Genomic DNA, 14,133 nt, shown 5'->3' on the forward strand with positions numbered 1-14,133 from the left:
AGAGCAATAGGTTGTTGTACTACAAAACTAAAATTGGGCCAGACTACAAAAACACAAAGAAAATATACCATCTCGTGAACAAACTACTAGACACAACGCCGGTCACCACAACCAACACTGACATCCCAACTGCAGACAACCTTGCTAAATATTTCAATGAAAAAATTGTAAACCTACGCAAAAACCCTACCTCAGAACAACATGGACATAGAAAATTACATTAATGGTCTAGACCCAACCCCTGGTGAATACCCTGTTGATCGAATATGGTCAAATTTTGCTCTCCTCAGCACCGACACAGTTACCCAGGTGATTAAACAATACTCCCAACAGCCATTGTCAACTGGACACCTGCCCCAGCTAACTAATACAATCTGCCCCTCACCGCTTCATAACAGATCTCACATCCCACTTAAACTTCATGCTTCAACAGGGTATCTATCCTAAAAAAATGCAACATCCTGCTCACCCCAATACCAAAAGACACCAAGAAAAAAACAAACAACATTACCAACTGCCGCCCAGTAGCATCTATCCCATTAGTAGTCAAACTAATGGAAGGACTGGTGACCAAACAACTCAATGTCTACATAAACAAATTCACTATACTACATGAGTCACAATCAGGATTTCAACCCCTACACAGCACCGAAACAGTACTACTCACTCTCCTAACCAAATTCAAGCAGGAAATAACAATAGGCAAGAGCATTCTCCTCCTCTAATTTGACTTGTTACGTGCGTTCAACATGGTTAACCATAACATATTGCTAAGACTCCTAGAATACTTTGGGATAAGTGGCGGCACTCTCAATTGGATTAAGGGTTTTCTAACCACAAGAACATATCAAGTGAAATCAAAAACAAACATATTTTCACCGTGGAAACCAGGCTGTGGAGTACCACAAGGATCACCACTATCACCGATCCTTTTCAACCTCATGATGACTCCACTAGCCAAGACCTTATCCACCCAAGGCCTTAACCCATATATATATACGCTGATGACGTTACATTATACATCTCCTACAAACATGATCTGGCAGAAATCACCAACAAAATCAATCTATGCTTAAACATGAACTCATGGGCAAATGCATTCCAACTAAAACTCAATACAGAAAAAATACACTGTCTCATCATCTCATCCCAATACAATACATACAAACCCACAAACATTAACACCCCAGGATACACCCTCCCTTTCTCAGATAGCCTGAAAATTCTCGGAGTAACAATCGACTGTAACCTATCACAGTAAAACCTGTCAGTAAGCTGTGTCATGGTAGGAGCTTATTCTATAGAGGAACCAAGACATCTAGGTTCCATTATTGAATATTAATGTTCCTTATATCAGTGTTCATAACTTACTACTAGAAGGAGTGAGTTTCTAATACCGAAGGGACAGGCTGAAGTTAGGACCCAAAGTGGTGGACTGGATTAGGAACTGGTTGATAGACAGACACCAGAGGGGGTGGTTCATAGAATTCACTTGAAGGAAAGGTGAGTAGTGGAGTGCCTCGGGGATTGGTGTTGTGATTGATTCTGTTCAATATGTTTGTGAGCAACACTGCTAAAAGGTTAGGAGGTAAGGTTTGCCTTTTTGCATATAATACCAAGATTTGTAACAGAGTGAGCACCCTGGAGGGAATGGAAATCATGAAAAAGGATCTGCAAAAGTTAGAAGAATGCTCTATTGTTTGACAATTAAAATTCAATGCAAAGAAGTGCAGAGTGATGTATTTAGGAAGTAGAAATCCAAGGGAGATGTATGTGTTAGGTGGTGAAAGGCTGATATGCACAGATAGGGAGAGGGACCTTGGGGTGATAGTATCTGAGGATCTGAAGTTGATGAAACAGTGTGACAAAGTTGTGGCCATAGCCATAAAGATACTAGGCTGTATATATAGAGAGAGGTGTAACCAGCAGAAAAAAAGAGGTGTTGATGCCTGTTTACAAGTCTTTAGTGAGGCTCCACATGGAGTATTGTGTTCAGTTTTGGAGGCTGTATCTTGCTAAAGATGTAAGAAGACTTGAAGTGATTCAAAGGAAGGCAACAAAAGCGATAAGGGAACTTGCGCACTAGAGGACATGAATTGAAGTTGTGGGGTGGTAGACTTAGGAGTAATGTCAGAAAATTATTTTTCACGGTTGGTGCCTGGAATGCCCTCCCAAGGGAAGTAGTGAAGAAAAACCAGTGATGGAATTCAAAAAGGTGTGGGATGAACACAGAGGATCTCTAATTAGAAAATGAATGGTATTAAACAAACTTAAAGGGTTGCATATGTGTTTGCATGTCAAGAGGTGCTTAGCTGGCAACTCTGGCTGTATCAACTAAGGTATCTGCTGGGCTGACTTGTATGGTCTGAGTTTCACATATAGCAATCCAGTTTAGGATGTGCTGTAGAGAGCTTCAATGCAAACTCCAGTAATTTGGAATGTGAGGACAGTGCTGGCAGACTTTTATGGTCTGTGTCCTGCAAATGGCAAGACGGATTCAGATAGGCTGGAGTGGGCTTTGATGGCAGCTCCAGTGGTTGGAACATAAGGACAGAGCCACGCAGACTTCTACTGTCTATGTCCCAGAAGCAACAAAGAAAGACCATGATTAAGTAAATAATATCATGTTCATTGTTGATTTAATATTGAATTGAGAATTGGGCAGACTGGATGGACCATCCAGGTCTTTATCTGCTGTCACTTACTATGTTACAATGTTGCTACATATAACTTAGTTACATGTCTAATTTGGAGCCCCACAAATGTCCTGTCCATGCTCCGACCTTGTGTATACCTCACTTGCAAATACACAGTATATAAGTTGAGCGAGTGTTTGCGTATGTGTTCCCATGTGCATGTCATTATTCTAAACATTTATACACATAACTCATGTGTAAGTTTAGTACCTAGTTTATAGAATTGTTCTTCACATATGTAAAAGTGGCAGTTTCAGAAAGGGGAAGTAAACCTGTACTTTCCCTTCTAAAATTGTCACTGATACAGAGATGGTAGGCATATTTGTATTTACGAGCAGGTCTGCTAGCGTATGCCAGGTCATCCCAGGGGTTGTGTATGTGGTGCAGCTGCACAGGATGCAAGGAAGATGGAGGCGCAAAAATCGCTTGGGTGCTAGGGGATGTCTCATACAGGGTGCAATTCCGGCTATGGGACCTCCTGGGCTTATGCACGTATTCTTAGCATTTTCCAAAGTATACATACAAGCCCCAAACTCTGCCCATCTCTGCCCCAAGGAACCTGCATTTTACACATGTATAAAAGTATATATAGGATTGTTCCCTGCATGTACTGTTATATGTGCATATGGTTGGTGAATTTTGCATGGCAGACTTTCTAAAATTGCTCTCTTAATTTGAACCCATTGCAACATTTAAGATAACAGCAATATGTTTTTGTTTTTTTTAGTAATGTTTTACTTAATTATGATATTAGAAATATTTGGGGGGATTTTATTATTGATGAGGTTGTAATCTTGTTGTTTGGTTTGTTTGTTTCTTTAATTTTAATGTTATTCATGGACTGTGAACTGCTTTTACACTTTGGTAAAAAGCAGTATATAAAATTAATAAATCAAATCAATGTTGCAAATCAACCCAATGTCAAAGAAAGGGTCTTTTAATACATGTGTTCCTTTCTACATTCCCATCTCAACACATTCTGAAGAGCTATGAGGAAAAAGGAAAAACAGAACCAAAACATCATCTAATGATGATACGGACATCAGATTAGCAGTATTGGTAGATGTTTCATAGAAAATATCACTCTGTTTCTCATCTTTGACAGCTATTAGTGGAGGAGTAGTCTAGTGGTTAGTGCAGTGGACTTTGATCCTGGGGAATTGAGTTCAATTCCCACTGCAGCTCCTTGTGATTCTGGGCAAGTCACTTAACCCTCCATTGCCCCTGGTACAAAATAAGTACCTGAATATATGTAAACCACTTTGAATGTAGTTGCAAAAACCTCAGAAAGGTGGTATATCAAGTCCAATTTCCCCTTCATAGGAGACACAAGAAACAAGGATGGCAATATCTATTTTTTTGTTTTCAACATTTCTGTATCAGCTGCTTGTCCAAGGATGGCAGGAGGCCAATAGTGTTGTCAGTGTTCTCTGTTCCTAGATTTCATATTGTTTCTTAGCCAGGGCCAGCCCTAGGGTTCTGGACACCCTAGGCAAAATTGCAGCCATTTACTCCCCATCAGAAAAGGAGAGGTTCAAGGACCATCCATGTCCAGCATCTCCCCTACCTTTCTCCACACCCAAGTTGTCGAGCATTTCTCTCCTTCCCTCCCCCCTCCACCCTAAAGTGTCCATCACCTCTCTCTCTCTTTCTCTCTCTCCCCCCCATCTTTCTCTCTCCCCACCCCCCAACTCCCACCCCCACTGATGTGCTGCAGCGGACTCTCACGAACTTGCGAGAGCTGTTTGTTTAGTTTTTAAGAATTTTGGGAGCTGATTATTATAGTAGGCTCCCCTATGGCTACTTTAACAGCTGGCTCCAAAAATGTGGGCTTAGGTCCCCTCCTGAATTCTCTTTTACTTTGCTGGTGTGGATGCTGAGCCCTGCCAGAGAAGTAAATAGACTGCTGCTGCTCCCCGCTCTTGTTTTCAGCTCTGTGCAGTAGGTTTGTACTTCTTCATTCATGCATGAAAATTCCCAGTTTGCTGCTCAGCAGGGGCGTAGCTATGGGTGGGCCTGGGTGAGAAAAAGTACAATGAGAAAAAGTACAATGAGAAAAAGTAAATGGCCATACAACAAAGGTAAAGAAAATAATTTTATTTTTAATTTAGGATAAAGTAATATGGTGTTAATAAAGTTTCAGAGACCAATACTTCCTTCCTTAGGTCAGGAGAGGATACCGTAATAGCATTATACTGACCTGAGGAAGGAGGTTTTGGCCTCTGAAAACTCACTGAAAAGGATTAGGCTATTAAAATAAGTTGTCTGAAATCAGATGCACTGAAAAGCAGCACTTTACCCTGTGTGACAAATGCATCTGAGTGTGACTAAATTTTGCTGGGGGGGGGGGGGGGGGGGGTGGTAGAGAGAAAATTTTGTGCCCACCCACTTTGGGTTCAGGCCCACCCAAAATTGGCAGTCTGGCTACGCCACTGCTGCTCAGAGCCAGAAACAAGTAGCGGGGAGTGGTGGCAGTCCATTTATTGTCTAGTGGGGCTTGGCATACTTGCCAGCAAAGGTATGCCTAGCATGCCCACATGAGGGGGGGGGGGAGAGGCATGAATTGCCCCTGCCAGCCCATCCCTGACCCCTCCCCCCCCCAAATTGCAGGGCTGGCTACTTCTGAGAGAGAGAGAGAGAGAGAGAGTCCATTGTTAAAAAAATTACCAGCACAACCCTGCCCCCACCCCCAGGTGTTCAGCATCTCATATTCCCTCCTCCCTCCCCCTTCAAGGTGTTCATTGGCTTCCCTTCACAAACCATTTCAGTACAGCATCAGTGAACAGTCAGTGGGCGTATAAAAAAAAGTCTGAACTCTTCCAAAGCAGGGCCTTGAGCATTTGCACAGTCTGAAAGCCTGCTAGGTTCCATCCCCTTAAAAAAAAAACAGTTTGGAAAGAGCAGGACCTGGTCCATGAGCATACATGGATGTTCAAAGTCCTGTGCTGGCATTGAAGAGTCTTTTGTAGACTTGCTGGCTATTGTCCCCACCGTAGGCAGATGCCTTGTTCACCTAATTATCAGTCCAACCCTATTCTCAACTCATTCCAGTATCTCAGGAGGGTTAGGGACTGCTGAAATGTCAGCCTTCCTGTTCATAATCTCATAAGATTTTCAAAAGAAGACTAAAAAAATGAACAGAGTACCCAAAGCTGAGGAAATTATTGCTTAGTGAAAAGCTACCAAAAATAGGATTACAAGTAACAGAGATAAAGGCTATAAACGTTTGGAGGTGCAACTTTCATTTTTGAAAGTTTTGAATACTATAGGGTCAGTAGAATGGGACTGTGAAACGTTTTTTTCCACAAATTTGATGTTTTTTTTCATGTTCTATAGCTTGAAAATTGCAGGTACCTAAAATGGAGTATGTGATTTCTGGGGTTAATTACTTTTTTATTGATAAACATTTTTCATTTTTTATAGTCCAAACTGAGGCTGAAAATTTTCAGGATTATGATTATTATTATTAGCATTTATGTAGCGCTACCAGATGCATGCAGCACTGAACACCTGTTACAAAGAGACAGTCCCTGCTCAAAAGAGCTTACAATCTAAATAATACAGACAGACAAGACAGTTACGGGTGAGGGAAGTAATGGGAGCTAAAAAGCAGCAGTGAAAAGGTGGGTTTTCAGCATAGATTTGAAAACAGGTAGAGATGGAGCTAGACGTATAGGTTCAGGAAGTCTATTCCAGGCATAAGGTGCCGCGAGAGAAAAAGAATGAAGCCTGGAATTAGCAGTGGAGGTGAAGGGGGACAACAAGAGAGATTTGTCCAGTGAGCGGAGTTCACGGGGAGGGATGTAGGGAGAGATGAGAGTGGAGAGGTAATGGGGGGCTGCAGAGTGGATGCATTTAAAGGTCAGTAAGAGAAGTTTAAACTGTTTGCGGAAGCGGACAGGGAGCCAGTGAAGTGACTTGAGGAGTGGGCTAGTGTGGTTATAGCGATTCTGGCGGAAAATAAGTCGTGCCGCAGAATTTTGGACAGATTGGAGAGGATAGAGATGGCTGAGCAGAAGACCAGTGAGAAGTAAATTGCAATAGTCCAAGCGAGAGGTGATAAGGGTGTGGATAAGGGTTCTGGCAGCGTATTCAGGAAGGAAGGGGCGAATTTTGCTAATATTGTAGATAAAGAAACGACAGGTTTTGGCGATCTGTTGAATTATGCAGTTGATATTCCTCTATCTTATGGTTTAATTAAGTCACATACCTTACTTTTGGTACCTTTTCACTCAGTGGGTCACATGCTTTTTGTCTTTGAATGTATGATACATCCCCTTTATGACTAAAGTAGTTTACAGATTTCCCTTATAAAGGGAATACATGTATGTTACCAGTGAATGGAAAGCAAGACAAAGTAGACAGACAATAGAGACTTTTCCAGTTTGTAAATGAAGTGGTGGGGGGGGGGGGGCGGGGGAAGATTTTAAGCTTTGTGAGTAAACAAGATGTTTAAGTAAATCCCACTACAGTAACTTATAGTATGCTGAGAGAGTCATTACAACTCGTACAGAATTGACAACATTAAACAACAGAACTTTGGTTTAATCACACATTTCTCCATGGATTGTCTTTACTAAGTAGCAATTTTATCTGAAATGCTTTGTTGAGAAGTAGTGGGTGTCATTACTAGAATACTGACTTGTCATAGCTCTCTTTGGACAGAGCATAGACCTCATCCAGCATTTCAGCTCATTTGCCATTCTCCATACACAGATTTAGTTTCCATATCCTCTCTTATTAAAGGAACATACTTACCTAATGCACAGTACCATTTTTACTCAGACAGGACAAATAGCTATCTCTGCTTGTTATTGTTATTGTTAATATGAAAGGCTGCAGGATGTTTCCCCCTCTCTGCATAACAGCTATGATTTTAGCAAAAACTTAATCCATCAGATTTTTGATTCTCGTTTCATTATTACCTGACTTGGATCCATTGGCTTATGATTTAAAACCCTTGGCACACAAGGACTTTAACACAGCAATCTGATGTAGTCAATGTATGACCCACATTGTGAAGAAATGAAAATCAGAAAATAAACACCGAGACCGGCCAGAAACCTGTGGTTCGTGCCTGACCAGTGCAAAAAATAAAATATGTACTGTCATTACCTTCTGCTTTCGATTAGGTCAAAAAAATTATATATAGCAGATGGAAAAGCACTCACACTGAATTCCCTAAAGAGAATAAATTATATCATGCTGAGGTTTGAAAATAGGCATAAACCTCATATATAGTTCAAAAATCAATCCTGCAAGCTTCAAATAAACAATTTGAGGAGGTGGTTAAATAAATCTATATATTTAGTCCTTATTTAGAAGCTTGACCATGTCTGAGGGGTAGAGACATGAGATAAAGCTGAAAGTGCCAGTGATGTGTCATACTCACTAGAATTCTGTCAGAGAATCCAATAATCAGCAATAAATTAAATGATAGATTGCATTTAAAATTAAAGGTACACACATAACACACCTCCCAATAGATCCACAATGTATACTTTATAGCACTGAAATTAAAAAAACAATATCCTGAACATAAGGGGTTAGATTCTATTAATAGCTCCTTAAAATCAGCATCAAAAAATAGGCACAATTTATAGAATACCGCTTAGTGCCGGGAACTGTGACTACATTTAGTTGCAACCATTTACACCAATGAAAACAAGGTTTAATTCCCTGTGAGTGAAATAGATGTGGACCCCCCCCCCCCCAATTCTATAACAATGCGCATAAATTTCAGGAACGCTACCAATCCGTCCATGCTCTTCCCATGGCCACACCCCTTTTCAGGTCCACACACTAGAATTTACATGCACCTCTTTATAGAATACACCTAAAAAGATCAAACTGTGTCGATAACCGCTTGATATTGCCCATTTATCATGCACACCCAATTAATTTATATGTGCAACTCAAAGCGCCATTCATAGATTCTGAAGGAAGTTGTACAAATGTTGTACATACATATCAAAGAAAGTTTATGCTGATAGTTCTATAAATCGGCACAAGATTTAGGCGCCTCAATTCTATAATGGCATCTGGACCTCAAGGTTCTGTCATATGAACATAAGCCAGCACTGGTGTGTTAGACACCAACATTTACACCAAGTCAATGGAAGTCATAACTGTTGGCACTTAAGTGCACCCTGAAGTGTGTGTAGTATTCTAGAATTGTTGTGTTCTACTAGTTGTACATGCACCTTACAGATATCCACCTCTGCCCATGTGTGCATCCTCTTGAATCTATGCACTAACCCCCCAGATATGGCGCCTAGTTTTACACGCCCAAATTTGGGTGTGCTCCCAAGATATGCAAGCAAATTAATTGTCTAACAAGTTGATTGGGGGGGGGGAGTGGGATTCATCAAGGTGCGGTAAAAGTTCACATTTTACCACAGCTTGATTTACTAGCACCTATTTTGTTAGCATAAGGGCTCATGTGCTAGTCCTGGACTAATCAGTACAAAGCAATGCAGCTGCGCTGATTGCCCAAATTTGGGTGTGCTCCCAAGATGTGGAAACAAATTAATTGGCTAACAAACGGATTGGGGGGGATTCATCAAGGTGCGGTAAAAGTTCACATTTACAGCACCTTGATTTACCAACACCTATTTATTTATTTATTTGTTACATTTGTATCCCACATTTTCCCACCTTTTTGCAGGCTCAATGTGGCTTACATAGAACCATAAAGGCATTTGCCAATTCCAGTAGTGAAACAAATACATGATGATATTGTGGTCGAATAATGGTACATGTGTTTCTGGTACAATGGGGATAGAGGAGAGGAATGGATATGTGGTGTGTTGAGGAGTGCTGTGTTGAGGAGTGTAAATGTTTATGTTGGGTCGGTGGGGTGTGCTGTACGTTGGTGTAAGGGCTCACGTGCCAATCCTGGGCTAATCATTTAGTGCACAGCAATGCAGCTGCGCTGATTAGCACAGAAACACCCACTCTCCACACCTAGACATGCCCCCTCAGCCAAAAAAAAAAAAAAAAAAAAATATATATATATATATATATATATATTTTAGCACATGGATAATATGCATACATTGCAAAATTACTACTGAACGCCTTAGTTCATCCCTCAACAAGCCCTTTTCAGCTATGGTAAAATTTACTGCAGATTAGTAGAAAGACTCCCTGGACACTTTATTCCAAAGTATATTTTCATATTTTTTAAATTGGGGATCAAGTCATAAAACGTTGTTTTTATGAATTTAGAGTATCTACATCCAGTCAAATTTACATATCATTGAAAATTAAGATCAATGTAAATCATTGCATTGAATTTACGAATGAACACATAGAAGTGCCACTTGCAGAAGGTTTAAAGACATGGTAATTCTGAATGTTGCTTCTGGTATCTTTGATCTAAAAATAGAAACAAAACTCTGCATGTCTCTAGCTTAAAGGCGAAGCGGATTCTATCATCCCATCAATTTATGATTTATGTTCACAGCAACTATGCTTTGAAATACTAACAGACAAAATCATAGGCCATTACCATGTATTTCTATCTAACACAGATTTTGGTCTGACAATATGACTTGTTTGCCTACTGCTGGAAAAGCTCAAGCTTTATTCCAATCTTTGTATTTTTAATTATTATAAGAAATAAGTATTCAGGGTAAGTTAGCATTATAAATCGAGCATTTCTGATGACATGTACTAAAATAATTAAAGGGATTTCATTTGCTTGTACTAAGGATGTACACAGAAATATAATTCAGTTACTATTCATGCAATTTTCAGACTTTTCCCTGATTTTTTTCTAGTTTATTTCACATATTTGGTGTACCAATAAATGTTAAACATGCACTAGAATTAAAATTAATGCAGTAAACCTAAGGCATGCTAATAACCCAAATGCTTGCTAATGAGTATACATCTCTATCTTGTATTCTACACAGTCATCCAAAAATACAAACTGTAGATTAGAGGATACAGAACATCAGAATTTGAATATCGGAGAAGAGCTTTTCCTTTCTTTGGATTGAACCAGATACTTAGAAATGATACTCCTGTTGGCAAATGGTAATAGTAAATGGGTCTCATGACCTAAAATGAGACCTGTGGTAAATAATAAAGCTCATTTTAAACCACTTAGACTTACAAAGTTCTATAGGTTACTATAAGAGGCATAAGTCTAAGTGCTTTGAAAATACACCTCTATGTGTAAATGGACCCCTAAATCATTTTGAATTTCTCTATTACATTCCTTTCATAAACACAAGTTTTGGTAGTAAATCACTCATTTTAGGATATATGTTGTAGCAAATATATTATCCAAGTTATCATATTCCATTTCATTTCATTCCTGAACAAAGTCTTAAACTTCAGATAGGACATATATACTTCTGCACGTCAAGGGATTTGACATCCATCACATTCTTATATGTTGCCTACCTTGGAGAAGAATTTTTATCAAGGGAGTTAAGAGAGAATTTTGTCTTACTGAGACCATTTTGATACTTTAATCAAACTTCCAACTTTCAGGGCTTCCAACTTGATTCCTTTTATGTAGTCTTTCACACTTTTCTCAGAACTGATGTCAAATTGATTAGCCTGTAATATCATGGTAAATTCCATGGCTACCTGTTGCCTAAATAAAAATGGTAGGTTAGGTATTTAGAATTTTCAGAGATTCTTTCCTGAAGTAAAGAGGTTATAAAACTATCTACTGTATCTATTTTTTTTTTCATTTTTGCTTCTTCTATCGTATTAGAGAACTAGAAAAATAACTATCTAATAACTGTTTCTTCACATGGATATTAGCCTTCCCTGATGTTACATTTATCCAGTCAATATTAGAGTAATAGTAACTGAAATCAACAATCCGCAAAAACACGAGGCAGCATGTCATCCCAAAAACCAAAATGTGGTCTGCTTGGTGCTCTTACCACTGGTCAAAACCACAGTTCCAAAGCTGGATACAGTGCATGAAAAGGTGAGATCCGACCAAACTGAACACCAGTTTAAGCAAGGGGCTATAGCTGTTTAATCATAGGTCACAAAAGATTGGGGGAAAAAGCCTAGAGGCATAAAGAAAAACACCATTTGTTAACAAACCATCCAGTGCTAAATGAACTAGTGTATCAAATGTCAGTCACTGTATCAAAATATGTGCATTCACAATGTTAAAAAATCAACATCCCAAATCACAAGAGAATGAGTTAGCTAATAAAATAAAAGATCCACCACTTGGAAAGCACTAGGGGCCCTGTTTACTAAGGCACGTTAGCGTTCTTAGCACATGCTAAAAATTAGCGCTCGCTAAATGCTAGAGACACCCAGTAAACAGGGCCCCTGGTTTGTTGAAACTCTATCAGGGGTCTGGCATGCTTTCTCATCAGGTCCACCCATTAGCTAATTTTTTAGATTACATAATTTATGATAACATTTCAACATCTGTTTGTTCATTCTGGCCAAGTAGACAAAATACCCGGATTCTATACAGCATGACCAAAATTGTGCATGCAAATCCGGTCATATTCTGGATTTCCATGTGCAGTTTAATTACTTAACAAGCCAATGTGAACGATTACAGGAGGACCTTGCGAGACTGGGAGAATGGGCGTGCAAGTGGCAGATGAAGTTCAATGTTGACAAGTGCAAAGTGATGCATGTGGGTAAGAGGAACCCGAATTATAGCTACGTCTTGCAAGGTTCCGCGTTAGGAGTTACGGATCAAGAAAGGGATCTGGGTGTCGTCGTCGATGATACGCTGAAACCTTCTGCTCAGTGTGCTGCTGCGGCTAGGAAAGCGAATAGAATGTTGGGTGTTATTAGGAAGGGTATGGAGTCCAGGTGTGCGGATGTTATAATGCCGTTGTATCGCTCCATGGTGCGACCGCACCTGGAGTATTGTGTTCAGTACTGGTCTCCGTATCTCAAAAAAGATATAGTAGAATTGGAAAAGGTACAGCGAAGGGCGACGAAAATGATAGTGGGGATGGGACGACTTTCCTATGAAGAGAGGCTGAGAAGGCTAGGGCTTTTCAGCTTGGAGAAGAGACGGCTGAGGGGAGATATGATAGAAGTGTATAAAATAATGAGTGGAATGGATCGGGTGGATGTGAAGCGACTGTTCACGCTATCCAAAAATACTAGGACTAGAGGGCATGAGTTGAAGCTACAGTGTGGTAAATTTAAAACGAATCGGAGAAAATTTTTCTTCACCCAACGTGTAATTAGACTCTGGAATTCGTTGCCGGAGAACGTGGTACGGGCGGTTAGCTTGACGGAGTTTAAAAAGGGGTTAGATAGATTCCTAAAGGACAAGTCCATAGACCGCTATTAAATGGACTTGGAAAAATTCCGCATTTTTAGGTATAACTTGTCTGGAATGTTTTTACGTTTGGGGAGCGTGCCAGGTGCCCTTGACCTGGATTGGCCACTGTCGGTGACAGGATGCTGGGCTAGATGGACCTTTGGTCTTTCCCAGTATGGCACTACTTATGTACTTATGTACTTATGTCAGAGCTGATAATTGCCACTTAACAAGCAACTTGCTAGGCATATTCTGTAGCGTGCTGTGCACATAAATTCTAATGTGTGCTGCCAAAAAGGGGGTGTGGCCATGAGCATGGAATGGACGGACTATTTTTGGAAAATCTAAGCATACAGTTATAGAATAAACCTGCTCTGTGCCTAACTTAGGCACTGATATTTACACCAAGTTTTACTTGGTTTAAATGGATGCGCCTACAGTTAGGCACAGGCATGGCTTCTAGGCGTATTCTATAAACCAGCTAGGCATATTCTATAAACCACACCTAAATCTAGGCACAGTTTACAGAATACGCCTAGGTAGAAATATTTTTTATGCCACTTTTTCATGCATCATATATAGAATCTAGTGCTATACAGGGCCGCTGAGAGACACAACCATACCTGGGCCACGGTGACACCACCCCCACTACACTCGCACCCCTCCACACACACTTGCAACGTTCTCCCACATTCGGGCCACATGCTCCCTTATCTTATGTGTTTGACTCCTTCATGCTCCTGTGTGCCGGGATCTGGATGATTGCATTAACACAATATCCCAGGTCACCCGGGTTATCACATTAATGGAATCGTCCGGGTGCTGGCTGACATGCAGGAACAGGAGAGAGACAGACCCGGAAGAAGCTTGCTGGCACCGGGCCCCCCCTTAGGGGCCGGGCCCAGGGGAAGTTTGCCCCCCCCCCCCAGCGGCCCAGGTTCTATAATCCTCTCAATATCCTTTTCCCAGGGGTATATTTTGTCCTATGCAGGGCTTTTTTGAGGGGGTACTTGGGGATACTGAGTACCAGCACCTCTTCCATTGTCTGTTAAAATCAACCCATGGTCCCCAAGTTTTAATGAAAAAGCTCAGGCCCTGCACACCACTTCTGCCTTGTCATAGATTCTATGACTGGTTGCAGGGGGCCAGGCTATTGGG

This window comes from Microcaecilia unicolor, chromosome 4 (genome assembly GCF_901765095.1).
Source record: "Microcaecilia unicolor chromosome 4, aMicUni1.1, whole genome shotgun sequence".
Lineage (NCBI taxonomy): Eukaryota > Metazoa > Chordata > Amphibia > Gymnophiona > Siphonopidae > Microcaecilia > Microcaecilia unicolor.